Source organism: Myiozetetes cayanensis, unplaced genomic scaffold, assembly GCF_022539395.1.
Source record: "Myiozetetes cayanensis isolate MyiCay16 unplaced genomic scaffold, myiCay2020 scf19, whole genome shotgun sequence".
Lineage (NCBI taxonomy): Eukaryota > Metazoa > Chordata > Aves > Passeriformes > Tyrannidae > Myiozetetes > Myiozetetes cayanensis.
The window spans coordinates 4,255,799-4,276,937 of record NW_026087400.1 but is presented as its reverse complement, the minus strand read 5'-3'; the positions used below and the strand labels follow the sequence as shown (position 1 = coordinate 4,276,937).

General features: G+C 49.9%; 1 protein-coding gene across 7 annotated transcripts in view; it reads right to left on the bottom strand.

Moving 5' to 3' along the window:
* The window catches only part of MYT1 (myelin transcription factor 1), a 64,365-nt gene that overhangs the window by 42,580 nt on the left and 646 nt on the right, over positions 1 to 21,139 (bottom strand). The window contains exon 1 of one of the 7 annotated variants that reach the window (XM_050313527.1): positions 17,326 to 17,557. The exons of 4 other annotated variants lie outside the window; for them this stretch is intronic. The gene's annotated coding sequence lies outside the window, so the exon portion shown is untranslated. Of the gene's footprint in view, positions 1 to 16,729; positions 17,291 to 17,325; positions 17,558 to 21,139 lie in introns of those variants that run through there. 2 more of the 7 variants (XM_050313526.1, XM_050313528.1) reach the window with 2 other exon arrangements.

The window sequence follows — 21,139 nt, the reverse complement described above, 5'->3', positions numbered from 1 at the left end:
TGAACTGGCATCACTGACTGCAGAGGGGGGTCCCCGTACAGGTTTCCATGGTCACTGTCTGTCATCAGCATCCTGGGAATGGGTCATTTCTCACCATGCAGTTTATTTTTGGGGGGATCTCAAAGACAGGAAAAACAGGGAGAAGGTTCCAACAGGCTAAAGGAAACCTGTAGGAGCTGTGTTGCCACCAATAGATAACTTGTTGTTTAGGACACCAGCCAAGCAACTTTGGAACTGCTCTGCCACAAAGCAGCTTTTAGGAGAACATGCAGAAAATCACCAGGGGAATTTATTCCCCCCTGCCTGTGTCTGTTTTGCCACTACAAGAGACTACAGAACAACCAGTAACTCCCACAGTGCTCTTGCAAGAACAAGTACATGGAAAAACTGGGATAATTCAATCCTGTGGTGATGTACATCCAAGATCCTGCCTAAGAGAGGTGACTGTGAAAGTCATCTTTTTGTGTCTGTCCTTAAACAGCTGCTCTGAAGCCAAGAGGGCAGGTAGGGGAACTTTTCTAGGTTTCACAGGAGACTCCAAACCCTGTTTGAAACACTGTGTTCTAGCCTGGGCCCAAGAAAAGGTACAGGGCTTGGAGGCAAAATCCAAGAGTCCCTGAAACATTATTCTGCTTTGGAGAAGCTCCGAGGAAAGGGAGCGGGGAGGCACAGATGGCCAGGCAGATGATTAAAACCAAGCAAAATGAGGGGGAAAAAAAGCTAGAAAGGGACAGAAGAAAGGAGAACAGAGGGGCAAAAATACCAAATAAGAAGAAATAAAGATGTTTCAATAGCATATTCATAGGCCAGTATAGCCTGCCTGCTCATCTGAAGCATTTCACTGGACATCCTTCTCCTAAGCGTGTTTTAAAGAAGAATCCTCTATGGGATGGAGCAGAGAGTGGGCTAAACTGTAGAAAACAATGGATCCTGAATGCCAGATCAAAGCTGTACATGGGTTTAATATTTTTGAAAGGTGGAGATTCAACCCCGAGGAGGAAAAATTAGCAACACACATCCAGACTCATCCTTCTTTGAGCCTGTTTTCTCATGTGTGTCACCCTTAGTCACGGGCTAAGGGTGAATTCTGGAAGCTGCCACAGATAAATCTGGCTCAAAGTGCCTCCTTGTCCTTGCCACAGGTCCCATCACAACCTCCTGTATTTTTATTCCTTTAAGCAAGAGGGGAAGGGATTGCCTGTTGGGGCAAGGAGGCTTGGCCAGGATGAAGGTGTATTGGCCACACCAGCTCAGAGCCTTCCTGCCTGCTCCAGCCCCTCTGCCCAGCCCACTTTGGGTGGCCAAGGCAGCTCTGTCAACACTGGAATCAGATTTCCTCTGCTTTGTGCTGCTTAAATGCATCTGCTCTCCGGAGAGGATCAGCTTGCACTGCTGGCTCTGCCTTTTCCACCTCCCTCCAGATCCTGGGTTCAGCAGAAACAAAGCTCACTGCTTATGTGAAGGACATGTGTGTTAACCCCTACCCGGGCCATCCAAGGGAAGATGTGGGATATTGCCTGAAATACAAGTTTTAGCCCATGGGAAGCAGATCCTGGAGTTAATGGCTGATTCTGGGGTCCCCTTCTGGCACTGAGCTGAGACAGCCAAAGCTCACAGCTGGGAGCACTTGCATCAACTCCCCCTTGGAAAATAATCTAGATGCTCAGCTGGTCTGAGGGATCACTGCCTGGTGTTCACATTCCAAAGGAAATTGCCAGCTTTCCCCCACCAATTCCCTTCCAGTACCCTCCACACAGTCAGGACTGGAGCACACACTGGGGCCTCCAGTGGACAGGCTGCTTTTCCCCATGAACATTTAGGACAATCCACAATCATCCTCTTCCTAATGATGTTCTTTCCCAAACCTGTCAGCTGGGAATCAAAATATTGCAAGTTGTGTACAATCCTGGCACAGAAGAACAGGTTCCATGAAACACCTGGGTCACTCTCATCAACACCAAACGAGGTGATGTGGGAACTTGGGAGGGAGACACCAGCAATTCTGAGTATTAATCAGACACGCATGTTTTACTTTCCATTTACAGAGAAAGAAGAAAGCACTGATTTCCCAGAAAAAAATGAAACCCTCTAAAGAATGGCAGAGAATTCCCCCAAAAATAAACACAGCAAACCTCATAGGAAGCTTTGGAAGGAGAGTGCATAAAAAATGAGGCAGGATGCTGCAGGAGGGGGCTGCCTGGGTGGCAGCCAGCTCCCACACATGTCCTTACAGCACCAGGGGAGCCACATTTGCAGCACCACCCTGTCTCCAAATCTCAGCAGAGGTTGCATCTGCTGTAGCAAAGCACTGGGGTGAGAGGAAAGGTCTGTAGAGAAAAGATGAGGGGTGAAGGCCTCCTTTTCTTATAAGATCCCCCATTGCATATTTAAACTGAAAGACTAGAAGAAAAACATATCAATCTTCATTTGCTCCCCCAAGTGTGACAAAAGCAAAAGGAAGGGAGAAGGAAAGATTTTTCTTCATTTTTGCTTAGGAACACTTTTTCAAGTAAGGTGAATCTTGTGTTAACAAGGCAGCAGCGTGCTGAGAACAAGCTGGGTCCTTCAGTGTCCTGCCAGACAACGTGGGCTCACTTGTCAGAGCAGATACAGCAGCAGTGCCAGGGATCAGAGGGAGCATTTTGGCCCCCATCTTTAGTGTGAATTAAAATTAATTTAAAAAAAACCCAAACATAATTAAAATCAAATTTTACAACTTCTCGAGGCTGGAGAAGCCACCCCTGCACCCCTCTGCACTGCTGGATGCCCAACACCCCTGCGTTTTATAAAAAAGAGAGGAGAGCAACTTTTTACACAGGCAAATAGTGATAGGACAAGGGGGAACTTTTTACTCAGAAAATGATAAGGCACTGGCACAGGTTGCCCAGAGAAGCTGTGGATGCCCCAAACCTGGAAATGTTCAAGGCCAGGTTGGACAGGGCTTGGAGCAACCTGGTCTAGTGGAAGGTGTCCCTACTTACAGCAGGTGGGGTGGAACAAGATGATCTTTAAGGTCTCTTCTAACCCAAACCATTCTGTGACTGATTTTGCAGTGCACTGCCCACACACACAGCTCTTTGGCGCTGCCTGGAGAACACCAAGAGCTGAGTTTGCTTCCCTGCATGGCTCCAAACCCAGGGGGCAGTGAGGGTTTTCCTCCTGGCAGGTAACATGAATCAACCTTGATTTAAGGTTTCAGTCTCAGATCCAAACTGCAGCACCAAACCCCCTTGCAGAGCCTCCAGGACTCAGCACAACTAATTGCCCTGTGTTCCTGCCCAACCCTTGCCAAGGAAACACCCCTCTGAGCCGGTACCCCACACAGCTCAACCTTCTCACACGCACAGCAGCTCAGCATCGGGGTGCTTTTTCCAAGGGAAATGAATGAAAACCTCTGTAGGGATCAAAATACACCGACAAAGTAGAACCTGGCTCCTGTAGGAATTCTCCTCCATTCTTCTCTGATGCCAAGGGTGTTGGTTTAACCCCCTCTCGGGGCACAGAAAGCCTGTCTGCTGGAGGCAATTATCACTGTGTACCGTGGCATGGTGATGTTCAGTGCTGCAAATTTAGCTTCCCAAACACGCATTTAATTTAAGAGCTAATACCGGATGTTAATTGTATATTGCACAGTAAACGACTGATCATTAAAACATATTAATTGAGGTTTAACAGCTGTGTAATAGATATTACATCTTGTACTTATCAGCAAATATGATTTAATAATCAGTTAAGACAGGTTGTATGGGTGGGAGATGTAGCACAGGCAGCTTGATTGTGGTTGTTCTTTGTTTGTTTTCTGACCCCTAAAGATACTTTTCCTTATGGTTGGAGAGGAGCTGGGCAATCACCAGGCAAATCATAGAATGGTGTGGTTTGGAAGAGACCTTAAAGATCACCTCATTCCAAATCCCTGCCATGGGCAGGGACACCTTCCGCTAGACCAGGCTGCTCCAAGCCCAGCCCAACCTGGCCTTGGACACTTCCAGGGATGGGGATGTTGAGCTTCACTGTTCTCACCTGGGCAAGTCCCAAAGGGTTTAGAATCTCTATGAGAGAAGAAATGAAGGAGTCATGAATAGCTCCTCCTACAAAGCTGGGGCTGAACTGGGGGGGGCCTGGCCCCTTGACTGTGTTTGCAGGGCTCAAAGTTTGCTCATGAGCTCACTGCTCCTCATCCCCACCTCGCTCCCAGCCATGCCCCCCCTCACTGAAGCAATGAGCAGGAGGGTGCCTTGCTGCACTGCATGGCTGTTCAGAGACCCAACAACTCATTGTACCAGTGAGCTGAATTTGTGATCCTACCACCCCAGCAAAAACTCAGTGCTGGCTTAACCCACCATGCTACCAAATCACGTGATGTGACGTCAAAGGTTATGAAATCTGTGATGTGCACTCTGACCTTTTGTTTTCCCCTTACCCAAAGGAAAGGAAAGGGCTTGATTTCAACAGGATCAAGCCTTGCTGGTGCTTTCACTGCCAAACAGACCCCTGCAGCACAGTGTGCATTGCTGACACACTAAGCAGCCGGCTCAGCACCAGCACAGCTCTGAGATGTTAAGTGCCAACAGCCAAGAACAGCCCTGCTCATCTCTGCAGGTCCTGGGGGCACAGGAGAGAGGAGGGAGCACCAGGGTTTCCATCTGACTGTGCAAAGGGGGAGAGCACAGGTCAATGCTAGAACAGCGCTGCTGCTTTTCCATCTCCAGCCACAAGAACCTGCCACTCTCCTTCCAGCAATTCCTGCAGCACAGGGAGCATCCCCTGCCTCAACTCCCTCCTCCAACACTGCCTGAAGTACAAGTGACTCACATCCTACTTCCCAGCCCCATGCCACCTCAGCCCTTGGCTCATCCTGCTTCTGATGCTGTCAGCTGCCACTTCTGCCCAGGTGGCTGTGTCAGCCCCAGTGGTCACCTCAGCCATGCCAGCTCATGCTTTGCCCTGTCATACCTGGCACTTCTGGATGCTTTTGAACCCTTTGTCAGGTCCTTTATGGCAAAAGGGAATCACACCTTGCCCATTGCCCTAGGACATGACACCGAGCAACTGGTTTCATCACAAGATTATCCGAATTTCCCAAGTGCAAGAACATGTTGCAATGGGAAGGGAAGAAGTGGGGCAACCTGCTCCTTGGAGAGAGAGCAAAACCCCCAGTGGTTGGGCTCAGTAGCAGGATCTACCAAGAGCAAGGTACAAACATCACCTCACCATGTGAGGAGCCGACATCCCCAGGCCCTGGTGATGGCTGTGCTGGCATCCTTCACCTGGGGCCCTTTCCCTTCCCTGCCCAGCACCTCTGCACACCACAATGAGCCCTAGGAAAGGACCAGCATTTCATCCTGCTTCTCTGCATCACCCAGCACCACAAGAGCTGAAGCTCTGTGCACCCATGATGCAGGGAAGCAAATGAGGCTGAGGTCTCCCCTCATTAAGAGCAATATTCATGCTCCAGTGTTCATGGCCAGTTAATAGGACTTTTTATTAGAGTATTTTTTCTTTTTCTATGAAGTGGCAGCAGCACAGTACACAGCACTGCAGAGGGTATAAAAGGAGGTGTTTTTCACCTTCCGTCCTTGTACCACTTGTGTACTGTTCAAGAGAGGAACAAAAGCTGCGTGCCCACAGCAGCGCTGCTGTCTGTGCAGTGTTCTTAAGTATTGATCAAAAAGATTAAAGAGTGAACACTGTTCAACATCCCATTTTCCCCCAGCTCCATGGGGGAGCTGTCAAAGCACAAAGCTGCTCTGAGTGTGGCGAGCAATGCCACCAACAAGAGGTGAAACAAAGCACTGAGGCTTTCCACCACAGAATCCCTTTGGTGTTTCCAAGGCCCAGGGCAGCAGCAGGGCCTGGAAAAGCTCACAGGCAATGCAGTTAACACAAGAGCAAGACCTGAGCCATGTACCTCTCTGCCTCCTGCCTTAGCCCTGCCAGATACTAAGTGTGAGTGTTCCTGCTGCAACTGGAAGAACTTCACTGAGCTGATTAATTCCTCTCCAAACATACCTGAGTCTGAAGGAAAAGGAAAACATAATAATATTAAAGAAGAAAATAAGTTATCAAGCAAACCTTGGCTTATCACTTGCAAATGATGAGTGCCAGCATTCCCCCCCTGCCTCTGCCAGGCTTATTCACAGCATGGACCACTCCTGCCCCTGGCTTCATCTCCAGCATCCATCCTTCTATGCACTCAGAGGGAGCCCTGTCCAGCCACACTCATTTGCGTGTGCCCAGCAGATGTGCAAACAGGCGTGTGAGGTGTCAGGCTTGCAGGAGAGCATCTCCCAGAAACACAATGCTGCTTCTCTCTTCTAGCACATTTCCCTCATTATTTTGTTCCAGTTTGGCTTTCGTGGTACTTTCTCTATTCAACAAAAGCCAAATGCAAACCGCGTCCCTTAATCTCCAAAACAGCAGCTCACTGCTGAGAAAATAATATAGATGTAACTTCCAGCATCACACACTTTCTTTTCCATTTATATGCAAATGACGACCTTTCACCCAAGCTGTCTCAAAGAAGTATTTCCTTAAAAATGCAAATAGCATGTTGCAGGCAGTTACTCTGGCTGAGTCTTTCTTATATTATTATTATTATTTCTTTTAACCTTACCAGCACTGTAAAACACAACAGCTAAACTGCACCCCGGCAATAATTACTTTTTCATACCAAACTGAAAGCCTCTGTGGAGCCGACGTGTCGAAACACCAGCAGGAGAACTCAGCACAGATAAAATTCTCAGAGATGGTTTTGGATAAGCTTGTCTTGGGCCAGCGGGAAGGAAGCAGCTCCAAGACACGTTGCTGCTGAAGGAAAAGGCCTGACGGCTCAGGGTGAGGTTACAAGAGCATCTCTGGTCTTGTAGAACCCTTCCCACGGTGCTGCTGATGCACAGGAGCCCTCAGGAAGGGTCAAACCCCCTGTGCAAGCCAGGGTGAGATAAATGCACCCAGAGGAACAAATGATAGTAGGGGATTTCAGCTATGAGACTCCTCCAGTTCACCTCTATTTCTCCCAGCTGGTGAGAGAAGGGTAAACCTCCAGGGAGGGCAGCAGAGTGCTGATTCCACCTCCACCACGGCAGCAGCCACAACACTGTGTGCATCTCCCCACCCGTGGGGATGGGGACAGGGTTGTCCCCCACAGACTGGTTGCATGACCTCACCCCAACAAGCTGAAGGGCAAAGGAGGCCTCAGCAACTGCTGAAACCAAAGCCTTCCCTTCCCCACAGCTGCTCTAGGCCCACGCAGGGAGGTACTCCAAGCACGGATGGATGTCAAAACAGACTGAGCTGGATGCATTGATCCAACTCAAGTATTTGACCCACTGTATCCAAACTGCTCTATCATCACTTTGGAAACCAAGAAGGAAGAGGAAGAGAGAGCCTGAGCACTGTGCCTGCAGAGGAGGGTGCAAGGCTGCACACTGGGGGGAAGCCAAATGTAAAAAGCAAAGGTAATAAATTAAGTTCTTTGCATGCAGAAATAGCAAGGGAGGAAAGCCAGCTAAAGACAACCTTCCTGGGACAAGGCAGCACAGGGTTCAGCTCAGATCAGCTTCTGATCAGCAAATATAAATTTCCACAGCATTCAGGGAGAGCAGAAGAAACCTCCACCATTTTAGTCATCCACAGATTTAACTGTCAATGACCTGAGTTTCCTTCTGGGCTCCAAACCACTGGAGCTGCCCCAGTGTTGACTGTCACAGCCAAAGTGAATTTGAATCTGTGGTGGGACCTTACCCTCAGCCCCACAGATTCTAGATAAAAACAGAGCTGCAAAAAAAACCCACAATAGCTAAAATAAAAACCCCACATTATTTCTGCCCAACGTTGGCCCAAGTTGGGCACACAGAGGGGTTTGAGGGACACAGATCATCTTGTCCCCAGCACAGGACTGGGGCCCATCAACAGTGCTTGCTCAGGCAGGTGGATTTCTGGCAGGGATTTCTACCACATGTGACACCAGGTCAGATAGAGGAGGGAGAAGCTGCCTGAAAGGGCCAGGGAAGGGGCTGGCAGTGCCTCTGACGCAAAGTTAGATGACTAAATGGGCTACTTCCCAGCTGCCAGCTTGTCTTTATCATACTAAGCCTTTCCTCTCTGCTGCCATATAAGAAGTGAAAAGTTGACACGTAAGCGTGTGTCATATGGAGTCAGAGAGACAGAAGCAATAAGGCATAAAAGGAGGTGAGATCATCATGCAGCAACAACTCCCCTGGGGCACGAGGCAGCTTTGCTCAGCGCCCGCTGGCTCTCAGCTCCCACCAGCACCCCCTCCCACGGCGTGGGCTCAGCACACTCAAAACGAAGCCCATTCCCTCACCAAGCGCCCCCCAGACCAGGGGCACACACGGTACCCCACTGCACACTGTGAAATGAGGCAATAAATGCTTTGGAATGGTCAGCTTATCAAAGAGGAGTCCCCAGTGCAGCAGCAGCTCTGCCAGCCGGAGTGTCCCAGCCCCCAGGACTGTTGCTGCTGAGTGGGGTGGCTGCTGTGCACTGCTTGCCTGGAGAGGAGAATCATCAAATATGTGAGGTTTATGGCCCTGCTGGCACTGCTCTGAGCGCTCCTGCAGGCTCTGTGTAATTGAAATTAAATAGAGACGAGTGATACCTTTCTGTCCTTCCTACAGCCTTTGCTTGCTTGGGAATACGACTCAGGGGCAACGAGGAGGAGGGATGAGGCAGCAGCTGGGCACCCATGGGCACTGCTCTCAGAGCAGCTTTCGTCCTCACTTCCTGCCACTTGCACGGGCTGAGCCCACTGTGCTGCACTGGTTTTGTCCCAGCACTGAGCCAGCAGCAGAGAAAGCCCAAAGTCCCCAGCAGTGCTGTCACCCCCAGGCCCCACAGCCAAGGATCAGCTCACATCCCGTGAGTCAGAAGTTTCTCTCTCCTCCAAATCATTTTCTCCCAACCCTCCCCTTTCCTGCAGGGAGTCCTCGCTCTCCTCAGCAGTGCTCCCTGCTCAGTGGGTGAGTGCAGCAGGAGCAGCCGACCTGCCAGAGCCACCTTCCTCCCCAGCAGCCAGGAAGCTGCTCCATGATGGGAGGGAGCAGAAAGTTTCTCGGGAATGTGAGAGAGAAGCTGACAACCCCGTGCTCCGCTGAGACACCGCAGGCGGAGTTAACTGTTTCAAATGTCATTTTTTTTTAAAGCAATAACATTGCTCCCAGGCACTTTTTTTTTTTCTTTACTTTTTTTGTTTGTAATAAAAAAAAAAAAATGGAGCAGCTCTCTCCAGAAGGCTATTAGTCCTCTCCTGTCACTTGTGTTCTTGGAGAGCGCATCTCTCTGGGCAAAAGCAGCGAGTTACTCGCTGACTAATTACATCAAAATATTGAGGGCAACAAACAAACCTTTAACTCCACTTGCCAGAAGCTCGCTAGATGCAAAGCTTCAGAATTATGGAAGAGAAACGTATGCAAAAGCAGGAGAAGCTGGAAATCCAGACGTTCTCATGGCAACATCAGCTTTCAGAGGGATGAATTGACTGTCCCCCTCTGCAGAGCCTCTCAAGTTGGGCTAACTTTGGTCAAGATAGCTTTACCTGGAATCTCACCCACCCAACGATTCTGATCTCTTGCAAATAAAGATTTTGTTTTCCTTTATCAGGGAAGGGAATTAATTTTGTTTTCCTCTCATTCCCACACATGCACTTGGATTTTGGGTATAGCAAGGACCAAACACATGTGCCCCAGGAAGGCTCATTTTAGACTTCAAGCCCCACTAGAAGGTAGCTTTAGGCTTAAATCAGGCAACTTCTTTCAAAGCCCATCTGACACCTTCACTTATCCCAGCAGCACAGTGGAGCAACCTCTGCTTGAGACACAACATCACAAACTTTCACCAGACATTCAGTCAATAGGGTTTCAGCTTTGACTTAATTCCCTTCCCATCACCCTGCACTGCACATACAGCCAAATTGGGAAAAGCCAGTGATGAAAGAGGAAAAGCTAATTCTGCTTTTAGGTGCTAAACTTGATGTACTTCCAAGAGGGTTTGGATGTCCAAGAGCTGAAACAGGTGACTCAAATGCAAGCTTTGGCCCCAAACCCGTGACTGCCAGACAGTTATCACCTTCCAACCCCCAGAGCTGCCTCTCCCAGGCTGGAGAGCATGAGGAACAGGGAAAGGCTCCAGCTCTGAAATGTGGGTTAACCAAAGGCAGCTGCTGGGAAGGCTTCTCTGCACTATGTGGGTGTTTTTACACTCGTGTGGTGGGGTGCTTCCCACAAACCTTAACCAGCCACATTCAAGGAGCCCAGTGACAAGTGCAAGTTAATCAACATCAAATTGCTGGTTTCAAGGGACTGTTTAAAAAAAAAAAAAAAAAAAGAAGAAAAAAAAAGAAAAATTCAAAAGTGCTTAGAGTGTCACCTATAGATTTTTCCAGCAATACCTTGGTTTTTAAATACTGTGTGCATGAAAGCTCTCCCAGAGCCATCTCTTGTACCTTCTAATAATATTCACCAGGGGATCCTCCTAATGTGGGGTTTGAATCCATCGCTGCTGAATACACCTGACTCTTGGCTTGCAGGGAGGCTTCAGGTAAACGTGCCCCTGAGCTGCTGCTCAGAGAGACAATTACAGTCCTCAGCATCGATCAGAAAGGTTCTGGTTGCACCCACAAGGAGCAAGAGGCTCCCCCAAAACTGGCAGAGACCTGACTCGCAGATGATGTCCTAGGGAGAGCCACGCGCCTGCCAAACAGTTTCAAGCAAAGGAACGAAGAAACCCGAGTCTCTGCTGCAGTTTATATTTAATTAGAGGAAAGGCAGCTTACGCAGCAGTTTCGGAAACATATTGTCTTACAGCATATTGGATATTTGTATCTTAACAGCTCGACATCGATTCCTTTTATGTAAAGGAAGAGGGGGAAGAGCACCGAGTGCCCTAAGTTGTGTAAGCTCCAAAGAGACGCCTGTACCGCTTGGACTAATGTTTAGAGTAATCAAAGGCGTGAGCTCATGTATTATGGATGGGAACGAGAGTTTTCAGTCTTCTGCAAAAAGGAATCTCCAGCGTTTGGTATTTTGTTCGCAGCCTGGCACCATATGGCTCTCCCCTGCTGATATTCTTTCACACCAGAACTTTATGTTCAGATGCTTTAGTTAATATTTTACCCGGCAAGCATAAACAAGATGCAAAGATTGCAGTCAACAGCAACCTTCTCTTAAACCATATACCCACATTAATAGTGAAGGCTTCTTTCAGCAAGTACTTTACTGAACACATGCCTGGCTTCATTTTTTTCCTTAGGGGTCCAAGCTGGGCCATTTACTTTAACTGCCTTCCCATCAAACAAAACACAAGCAGCAAAACCAAGAAGGACGTTTTCACTCCCTTCCTACTCTGTTCTCTGGCTGGTCCAAGGCAGCACTGGATGAGTGCAGGTGACACACACGTGCCAGTTGTACTTGTCTACAGTTCAAGGCTGCATCTCTGCTTCTGTATCATTCCAGCCTAAATTTTATCTTGGAAAGGCAGAGTTTTCTCATTCTCCCCTCCTGAAGCAGGGATGGAGCCCCAGGCAAAGGTCTGAGCCTTCAGGAAAGCCTCACCCAGGCACCAACACCCTAAACTGACCAAGACCAACATGCATCCAACTCCATGACCAAGATTCCTCCTTCCCCCCACCCTGCACCAAGTCAGACCCAGAATCACTTTGGAAAACTGCAGCTTTGAAATCTGGTTCTAAATATTGCACTTAGATTCCCCACACACACACATACACCCCCTCCAATATTCTTATTAGCCTTTAATATTCTTAAAACAAATAGGACCTAACAGATGTCTTTTCAGCCTGCACTCTTATTAATGAGAATATTGTAAGAATGGAAATCAGGTCACAAATGTTTAATACTTTGTTTAAAAAGTCTTCAGCTTCTTTAAAGAGTTCCACTAATCCCAACATGACAGATGTACAAGGCAGTTTTGCTTGGGGCAGATTAAAATTCTCGCTCTGATTTGCTCTTTCATTTGGTCTGATTAAAATAACATTGCGATTTTTTTTTCTTTAATGTGCTGACTTCAAAATAAAAAAGGAAAGAATAAAAAGTGACCAGTAAAGGCCAGCATGATCACAATAAAAGCAAATTTATTGTTGTTAAGATTAAAAAAAAAGCAAGAGAAAAGGAATGGGGGGACAGCCGGCTCATACCCAGGTTAGCATTAAAGCTCTGTGTTAAAGATGAAAGGGGAACCTTTCCAAACTATGTTTTTCCATTTGAAAGTGTTTATTAATCTATTCTCTCTGAAGCAAAAAGTTCAATGAAAGACAAAGATCAAAAGTATTTTAATTTAGGTGAAAATTATTTTTTTCCTCTTTTTCTTTTTTCCCCCCCTAAACCAAACCAAACTGAAAAGCAGAGTATTGCAGAGCATTGCACTTCAGTATTCTGCCCTAAGACTGAGGTTTGCTGGAAATAGTCCAGCTGGTAGGACAAGGTGATCTTGGCCACCCTTTCCTCACACAAACTATGCTGGGAATTCCCCATTTCCCTTTCTTGACTTCCTTTCACACCAGGCCACCCTTCCCTGGGCAAGCTTTCCCAGCTAATTTCCTTTCCTTGCTGCTCTAAAACACACCAGGCATCTGAGTCACACATGAATGTGTGCATGGCTATTGGTACCCCAGGATGCTCTGATGGGAGCAGCAGAGGAGCAGCATGCTGGGATAAAGCTCCAGCCATGCTCCCAGCCCATATCCTCCCCCCAGTTTCACCTGTAAACAAGCCAGAGCAATGCCTGCCTTTTTTCCTCTAGGATCTGCCCAAAAACAGCCACAGTAAGAAAGCAGCTCTGGGAAGTCGAGGGATGCCCTCCTGGGCTGCTGCTCCCACACAGAGCAAGGTGTTTTGAGGCATTTCTCCACCCCAGAAACTTTTCACAGCCTGTGCTTATCACCCCACTTCTCTATTCACAGCATGATCCTCTTCTTTCTAAGGATTGGCCTGTGGATCAAACTTCTGCTTTGCAATGGTAAGCAGCCTCAGAAGTGATACAAATATTTTACGATGGGAGGTTTCACACAATCCAGCCTTAAGAATATCAGAGACACCAGTGGACCCTGCACCTCACACCCAAGGAGACCAGCACGTGTACATAGATAGTGTAGTTAGTCTTCATAGAAACCAGTAAAACCCACGTGAAAAGGTGGGAAAAAAAGGTGGAAAGAATGAGGTTTGCTGACAGCAACTTTTGCCCTGCCAAAACTCCAGAAATACCTGGGAACTAAGAGGGTGTATGGTAGTTAATGCCAGATCAATAATCCCTTTCACACAGCTGCTAGCTCCCAAAAAAAGCCAAATAAACCTGGAGTCTGAGGCCACCTTGGCCTCCCTCCTGAGTGCCAGCATGCACAGCCAGGGAGCAAACAGCACCTGCACAACAAATAACCCAGAGGGGATTTGCTGGGGGAGGAAGAGGAACACACAGCAGTGTATTCTCAGCTCTAGAAGTTTTTGCAGCGTGGCTCCTCCATGCTCAGCTCCCGCGTATAAGGAAGAGGAACAGCTACAAAGTGACAGCAGGAGACGCCCTTTGTCATTAAGGGAAGAGCTTTAGCAACTAAGCCACACCACAGTTTACAGCCGTAAAAACAAGCCCTTCCACTGACAAATTGACACACACGCATGCAAAGCAAAGCGAAGCAAAGCAAAGCAGAGAGCGGGTCCTGTGCCCCACTTTGCCATTAGACTCTCACATCTGACTTCCCAGCCGTAAGGCGATGCTTCCCCGCCCCTCCCTCCCCTTCCCACGCCTCGTCTCATGTCTTCTGGGAAGCCCAGCCCAGCCCAGCCGTGGCTCCAGCCTTTACTGTAAACCTGCCGCTTCCCCTTCCTTGCTCTGCTCGAGGGGGGCAGAGGGTTCTCCCCAAACTTTAGAGTGGGGATGGCATCATCCCTTACAGAATAATCCCCACCAGAGGTTGTGAAAGGAGAGCTTTGCCCGGTACCGGAGCTAGAGACCATTTTGCATTGCACAGACTGATTTTTGGGGTTTGGGAGTGCAACCTCACCTGCCCTCCTCAAGCCCTGATGCAAAAGCATAGTGGGATTTCAGAGAGGGAGAAGAGTTTATATTCCTGAGCATTAAAGCTGTGTCGTTCAGCCTTTCCAGGGGTATTGCTGACTTAGGGTGCACTGCTCCCCACAAAAAGAGAGTCGTGTCCCATCCAGAACCCAAGTTTGAAGGCAGCACCCCAAAGCCGAGCCTTCACGGGGAGGGGGCGGCGGACGGGGGAAGTTTAGCACCATCTGCTAAAATGGCAGCTGCTCTGACGCCGAGCTACGTCTTGCGAAGTCAGCCCTGCCCTCATCATCATCATCATCATCGACTGCCAGGATCCGCGGCCGCCCCGCTCCGGCTCCCGGGGCTCTGCGGGACGGGACAGGGGAGAAGCAGAGCGAGGCCTTCTCCTGCTCCTGCCCACCCCCAGTTTGGGGCTCCCTGTTGCTGGGGACAGTCCCGGCCCCGCTGGGAAGGCACCTGAGCTCGCTGTGCCCTCCCTTGCCTCACACCCCAGCCCGGGGACATTCTCGGGTACAGCGCACCTCTATAAAACAACAGCCGGGGGATGTAGGAGGGGCAGCCCCCCAGCCTCCGGGCTGCTGTCCCCCTGGTCCCTGTCCCCCCAGCCCTGGGGACAAAGGTGGTTCCAGGGGCAAAGGGACCGGGCTCGGACCGGAGTAGCTCGGACTGAGTGGGAGGTGTGCAGAGAAAGGGGGAGGTTTGGGCTCTGCAGGGGAAGGGGTTCTCGCTCGCTTCCAGCCCAGGAATTGCCCGAAGTGGAGGAGGCATCTCGTCCCAAAGTCATCCCTGGCAGTGACCGTAAGCACCGTCCCGCAGCGCTGGCTCCTCCAGCCGGGCCAAGCCCCGGGGATCCCCACTGCAGGTGCTCCCAGGAGGAAGGGACGGGCGGAGTTTCTGGCTGTCCTACAAGGGTCCCCCTTCTCCCTCTCCCCCCGAGAGTTGCCGCGGGCCGGTGGTGACCCTATGGGGGAAGGGGGTGCGGATTCACGGTCCCTTTCTCGGGACTGAGCAGGAGACAAGCGGGACTGCCCACCCAGACCCCTCCTGGACGGGACCCCCGGAAAGTCGCCACCCTCGACCGAGGCCACCCACCCCCGGCGGGGTCGGTATTCCCTCTGTAACAGCACCCCAGGACAGAGCTGGACCTGCCGTTCCGGGGGTACAAGGACCCCAATTCCGCCGGGACACAGGGGGCAACTCCCGTCTGCTTTCTGGGAAGGGAAAACCCCAACTTTGAGGAGTTCTCCTACTCTTTGTGCGGCGGGGATCCCACGGAACAACATCACTTGGGAAGAAAAAAAAAAGAGAAAAGAGAAAAGGAAAAAAAAGAGAGAAAGCATAAAAAGGAAAACCAAGTTCTCCTTGTTCTTCCCGAGGCAGGAGAAGAAGGGGAGGGGAGGGGAGAGGGGGTAGGCAGGTTTGAAGGAGCCGAAGGGGACAAGTTGTGCCCGGGTTTCCCGGCCGCAGCAGCCGGCGCTGGTTTGTGCTTTGCAACACGCGCCTGCTCCAATCTGCGCCGCTCGGGAACAATAAACAGGATCATACAAAGAAGTGGAAAGGCGGCATCTTTGCTTCTGGTTTCTATGACAGCATCAGAGGGAGACAAACCAACTATAAACTCTAATTCCTAGATTTCTTCCCCCCACCCCCGCCCCAAACTCCCTTTTGTCTGCCATTAATTAAAGTGGCCATATGGAAAAGGCTGATAATAACAGCAGATGAGCCAACGAGAGAGAGAGAGGGAAAGAAAGAAAAAAAAATAACTAAAAGTAGCGGCAGGGCGATGGCGATGTTTTAGCCGGGGCTTTTTGCACTTGTTTTCAGCGGCTCTTTGGAGCGAGGGGGCTCAACAATAGCAGGAGAGCGGCTGCCCCCCGCACCACTGCCTGGCCGGCTCGGGGGAGAGGGGCGGCGGGGGAGTGGGATGGGGTGAGGTGAGAGGGCAGCCTGCCCTCTCCCCTGCCCGGCTCTGGGGAGGTTGGCATGCCCCAAGCCTCCTGCTCCGAGAGGGCTGATCCCCACGACCTGCCCTTTCGCGTGGGAGAGCCTCGGAGGGTGCCGAGTCCCCCTTTTGGGGCCCCCTCCCCGAGGAGGGTTGGTCCTACCCGCGGGCAAACTGCGCCCCAAACTCAGCCTAACTCGCCGGGGTCGATCGCAGCGCAAGCACATCCTCAGGCACCAGCCCCCTGCCCCTCGCTCCCTCCCCAAATTACCCACGAAACAACAACGGCAACAAACTTTGCTAAAATTGATAAAGAGATTAGCCAAGCAAAGCCTCTTCCGAGCAAGCTAAAAATAAGAACACGCAGATTTCTGTCGTGGTCAACGTATAGAGAGAAATCCACAAACATGGCACACTTCCCTTGTGCCTCGCTGCTATAAATAGAGAACTCTAAAGTAGGCAATATTTGGAAAGAAGAGGGGGGGCGGAAAATCGAAAAAAAAAAAAAAAAGAAAAGGAGAAAAAAAAATAAAAGTCTGGCAGTGTCAGGAGCGAGCGGAGCGGGCGGTCGCCAGCCCTCCGCACCCGCGTCCCCGGGCGAGGGGTCCGCGGGGCTCCCCAGTGCCCCAGGAGTGAGGAGCTGCGGACTGGGGCCGGAGTTCTTGCAGGAAGGGGGCTGGGGGCGTGGGGGGAGCCCGGGGAGGGACGCGCGGAGCCCCCGGTCCCGCGCCCGGCCGTCAGCACCTCCGAGAGCTCCGCGGCCGCGGGGCCGCCGCCGCCGGCGCAAACTCCTCCCGGCGCCCGGGAGCGTCTTCTGCTAACACCTCCCTCCGGATAAACATCCACCGATCTCGCGGTTCACAAACCCGGCAAGCATCCTCTTCCAGAAATATTCAGAAAGTTTCCCGGCTGAACGCGACGTTGTGCCTTTTTTTTTTTTTTTTTTTTTTTTTTTTTTTTTAGTAAATCTCCTCCTTTCTCATCTTATTCAACCTCTTTTCAGTCAGAAGCATAACATGTCCACTAGCGTCTCGCATCCGGCGAGAGAGCGAGGGAGTAAAGATGGACCTAGGAGCATGATGATCATCATAAAAATCCCCTCGGTTCTCCAGTGCAATTTTCAAAACAACAACCCAGCCTTCGTGCTGTAAAGGCGAAACGCCTGCGTCTGTTTACATCAACTGTGAGCTCCGAAAGCCTTTCCCCTCTGTCTCAATCCAAGGGAGGGGAGGGGAGAGGGGAAAAAAAAAAGAAAAAAGAACAAGAGGAAAAAAAAAAAAGAAAAGAAAAAAACCAGCATTATCTGCCTTTGTCAGCGAAAGAACATAATATTGACTTACCTTTCCCCACAGCTATTGTCTGCCCCTTTACAAAATGACATCACGGAAACCAATCATGAAATTTGCATGGGGGAGGTTGTGGGGGGAGAGTTCTTGGAGGGCAGCCCACTTCCCTACACCAGTAACACGCGTGTAAGACGGGTTGTTGGTTTCAATTAAATATCTGATACTCCTTAGTGTGTGAACTCTTAAGCCTGCTAAAGGCAATGTCTCATTTACTTAATGACCGCTCTCATTAATGGAAATGGCACAGAGGGGGCTTGCTGCGCCTTCCCTTTGTAAATACACTACCCATGAACCCTTGGGGTTGCAATATATCTGTTTACTCTCTGAGGTGAAATAAATTTACAGTATAGCATCAAAGAGAGCGAGCGAGAGAGATGGAGCTGCTGCCTTGAGTGCACAGAGAGTTGGGGCTCTCCCAGCCCCGCCAGCCCCTCTCTCCTCGCACTCCCCCCCTCCCCAAGACCCAGCAGAAGGTGAATGATTTTACCCGAGCTGATTCATAATTAATATGCACGAGGCTCGGGGCTCCTTTGATAGCAGCAACACAAAAGGACGGCGAGCGCGACAAGCGCCGTGCCGTGTCCCCCCCGCGCATCCCGAAGCGTGGTACGGCCCAATAATTCCTAATAGCAGCAAGCAGCGAGTGACAGATGCCCTGGGTTAGCACAGCTCCAGCGAAAGTACTTTACAATATTTATTGGTGGTTAGGAAGATGACCTATCACCATAAAGAACAGACTGGGAAATTTATCGCCTCTATGAACCTGGAAGTATTGCATATTAGCTGATATACATATTCAAAAGTGAGTGGTTAAAAGGTGTATAAATATTTTATTTTTTTTTCCCCTTCCCCTTAAAAAAGGAAAAAAAAAAATAATGATGACACAACGCATTCCCAGCAGACAACACCTCACTCCGGGAAAGAGAGATCATAGCCCAGGTGGTTACATTCTGGACTTCGTGATGGGAAGAACAACATAAGGAAAAGTCCTAACAGAAGATAGTGACTAAAATAGTGTGGAGACTTTTTAAGTGAGAAAAGTGCATGTTCCTGCATTATGCATCTTTTCCTCCCAGAAAGAGTCACACTTTTCATCATTTTTCCTTGAAAATGCTCTGTTTGATGGAGATCTGGCCACTTCTGGGAGGAAAAAGTCTTCTCCGAGTTGGAGGGAGGGAGGCTCTGGGGAGAGACCCTGGCACCGTGTGGCAGGAAGGGCATTAGCACATCCCATCCATGCCCCCTGACAGATCAGAGCATTAGCACTTAGATTACAACTTTTTGGAAATAGTGGGGGAAAATACAGGCAGGCTGCAGCCCCACGGGGATGGGGGGACACACACACACTTTTCTACCCATCGCTTTTCCCTGCACCCTCGTGCCACCCCCAGCATCACCGAGACAATTAAGGCTTCACTGTCACCTTAATGAAGATTTCCAAAAAGATGCAGGAGCTCACAAATGTAAAAAGACCCCAGGAGTCCTTAGAGAGCCGACAGAGCAGAGGTAGAGCCTGGCAGGAAAAGCTAAATCCTGCTGGGGATGTGCTCCCCTGTGGAAAACTCCAGCTACAGAGCCACACAGGCCCCAGACACCTCTCCAGTTCACCCCTGCCCTGGTCAGGTCAGGTGCAGGCAGGAGCAGGAAAAGCCTCTCCAGCTGCCCAAAGCTGGACACCTGCCTGGCAGCAACCCCATCTCACCCACGGACCGTCACAGGGCACGTGGCAGGAGTGATTCCATTTCCCATCTCAGGCATTTTACTGGGGAGTGGGTGATGGAAATACTAATTTTAAACTGTTGAGGCCGCTTTGGAGATTCTTATGATGCCCATTTCCATGGCTTGCCAGCCTGATGTGCTCCTAAACCATTAACATAAAGGAGATATTCAGCAGAGAGTACTCCTGAAAAGCTGTTTTCTATCTCCTTTGGACACGCCACGAAGATAGGGATATTTTACATCCTAAACCTTTGGCATTCAGAAATTCTATTAAACTCTTATCTGCAGGCAGCAGGCCTGGTGCTACACTGCATCTCCATTGTTCTGCACCCGCGATAGAATCAAAGGGAGGGCTGGGTGGACTCCGCTCCTCTGTGCTCACAATGCTGCCTGCTCCTCTCCACCGCTATTTCATTTGGAGACGTAATGCTAAAACTTGAGAAACAAAAGCACAATAGATCGGCTGGAAGGCAGGAGGGAAGTGTGTTTACTTGTGTGTGCTTCCACATAAATTGGTGCACGCGCACACTGCACGGATGTGAGCGCACACATGTGCCTCTCCAAGCGTTAAGAGATGAATTTTATTATTGCTGTTGTTGCATTTATTAACACGCGACGCACCTAGAAGCCCTAAGGCAGCTGACAGCTTTGATACCACTCTCCCGAGCTCTGGGCTGCGAGAGGGTGTTTGGCTTTTCTTTGTTCCCAAACTCGCCAGACTTCTCTCCGTTCCTTCCCAAAATCTCCCCACACGCCGCAAACAAGCGGCGCTTTCCTCCGAGTTTCGCACCACCACCAACTTCGGCAGCGGCAGGAATTCCCATCTCGCGCCCCCAAGCCCCTCCCTACCCTCGAAGACCTCCGTCTCAGGCCAACAGGCGCTCCCCCCATGCCGGAGGAGCCCGTGGGGGTACGCGAGGCCACGCGTGGGCTCCAGAGCGGCGACGGGTCAGCACCACGGACAGCTCCACCCGCTCCCTCCTCAGCGCAGTTTCCATCTTTTTAAGCATTTTTCAACCTTTTTTTTTTTTTTTTTTATGTTCTCCCTCCCTCCCCCCCAGTCTCTCCAGAGTCACTTTACAGCTGTTTTCAGAGAGCACATAATTATCGCGTGTTTCCAGGTCTGAAAGAGCTGTCTCTTCCCTAAAGGGAGCCGTGCAGCAGAGAGGTATAAAATAAATGTTCACATATTTTCATCTTCAGGGTGTTGAGACACGGGCTCTGAGGGTCCCTGTCTGCGGGGCTCCAGCGGAGCTAAACCTAGAGAGGATTTTTACAAGTAGAGTCCCTTCACGCCCCTCCCCTTCACTGCTCTACATGCCTTTTCTATTTTTTTTTTAATCTTACTGTACTCGTGTTTTCAGATCAAGCGCTTCAAGTTTAAATTTATTTAAAATAAAACTCCATTTGCCTGTGTAAACACAGACATAAACCCACCGCACTCTGTTCCATTGGCTTCTTTGAGTCTGTTTCAAAGAAAATTAGATCTCAAACTTTACGCATTCGTAATTGGCACCAACTTCTCCGGTTACCAGCTGGGGGTGAAAGATTTTTTTTTTTTCCCCTCCTTGTTTCTTTCTGAAAGCTTCTATGCAGATGGGCTGGCTGCCTTAATGCCTCAGACTACAATTAGTGCTGTTGTATGCCGAATAGAAATGGCCAGCATTAATATTGTATATGGAACAGCTGAAGGGTTGCAGAGAAACCTGCCCACTACAGGCCCCTGGCAGATGGAACAACATGCACAGGCACAAAAAACTTTTAATAACCCTTTGCTCGCTCTCCAGCGCGCCCCTTCTCCCCGATTTGGGCGGTTCCTTTCCCGAAAAGGCAATGCCTTTGTCTAACCCAAATCTAGAGCTCTTTTCTCCCTGAAGAACAACAATTGGAGCAATCACCATCGTTTGCAAAAGGCACCTCGCATTATCCCAAAACTTCCTCCTTTGTGCCTCAGTTAATGCGGGCACTGAAACACACACCGGCTGAACAGGCACGAACTAACTTTTTATTTAATAGCATCCCCCCCCACACACACACATCCCTTTATTATCCAACAACGTGCGGAGGGGGAAGAGGGGGGACGCACACA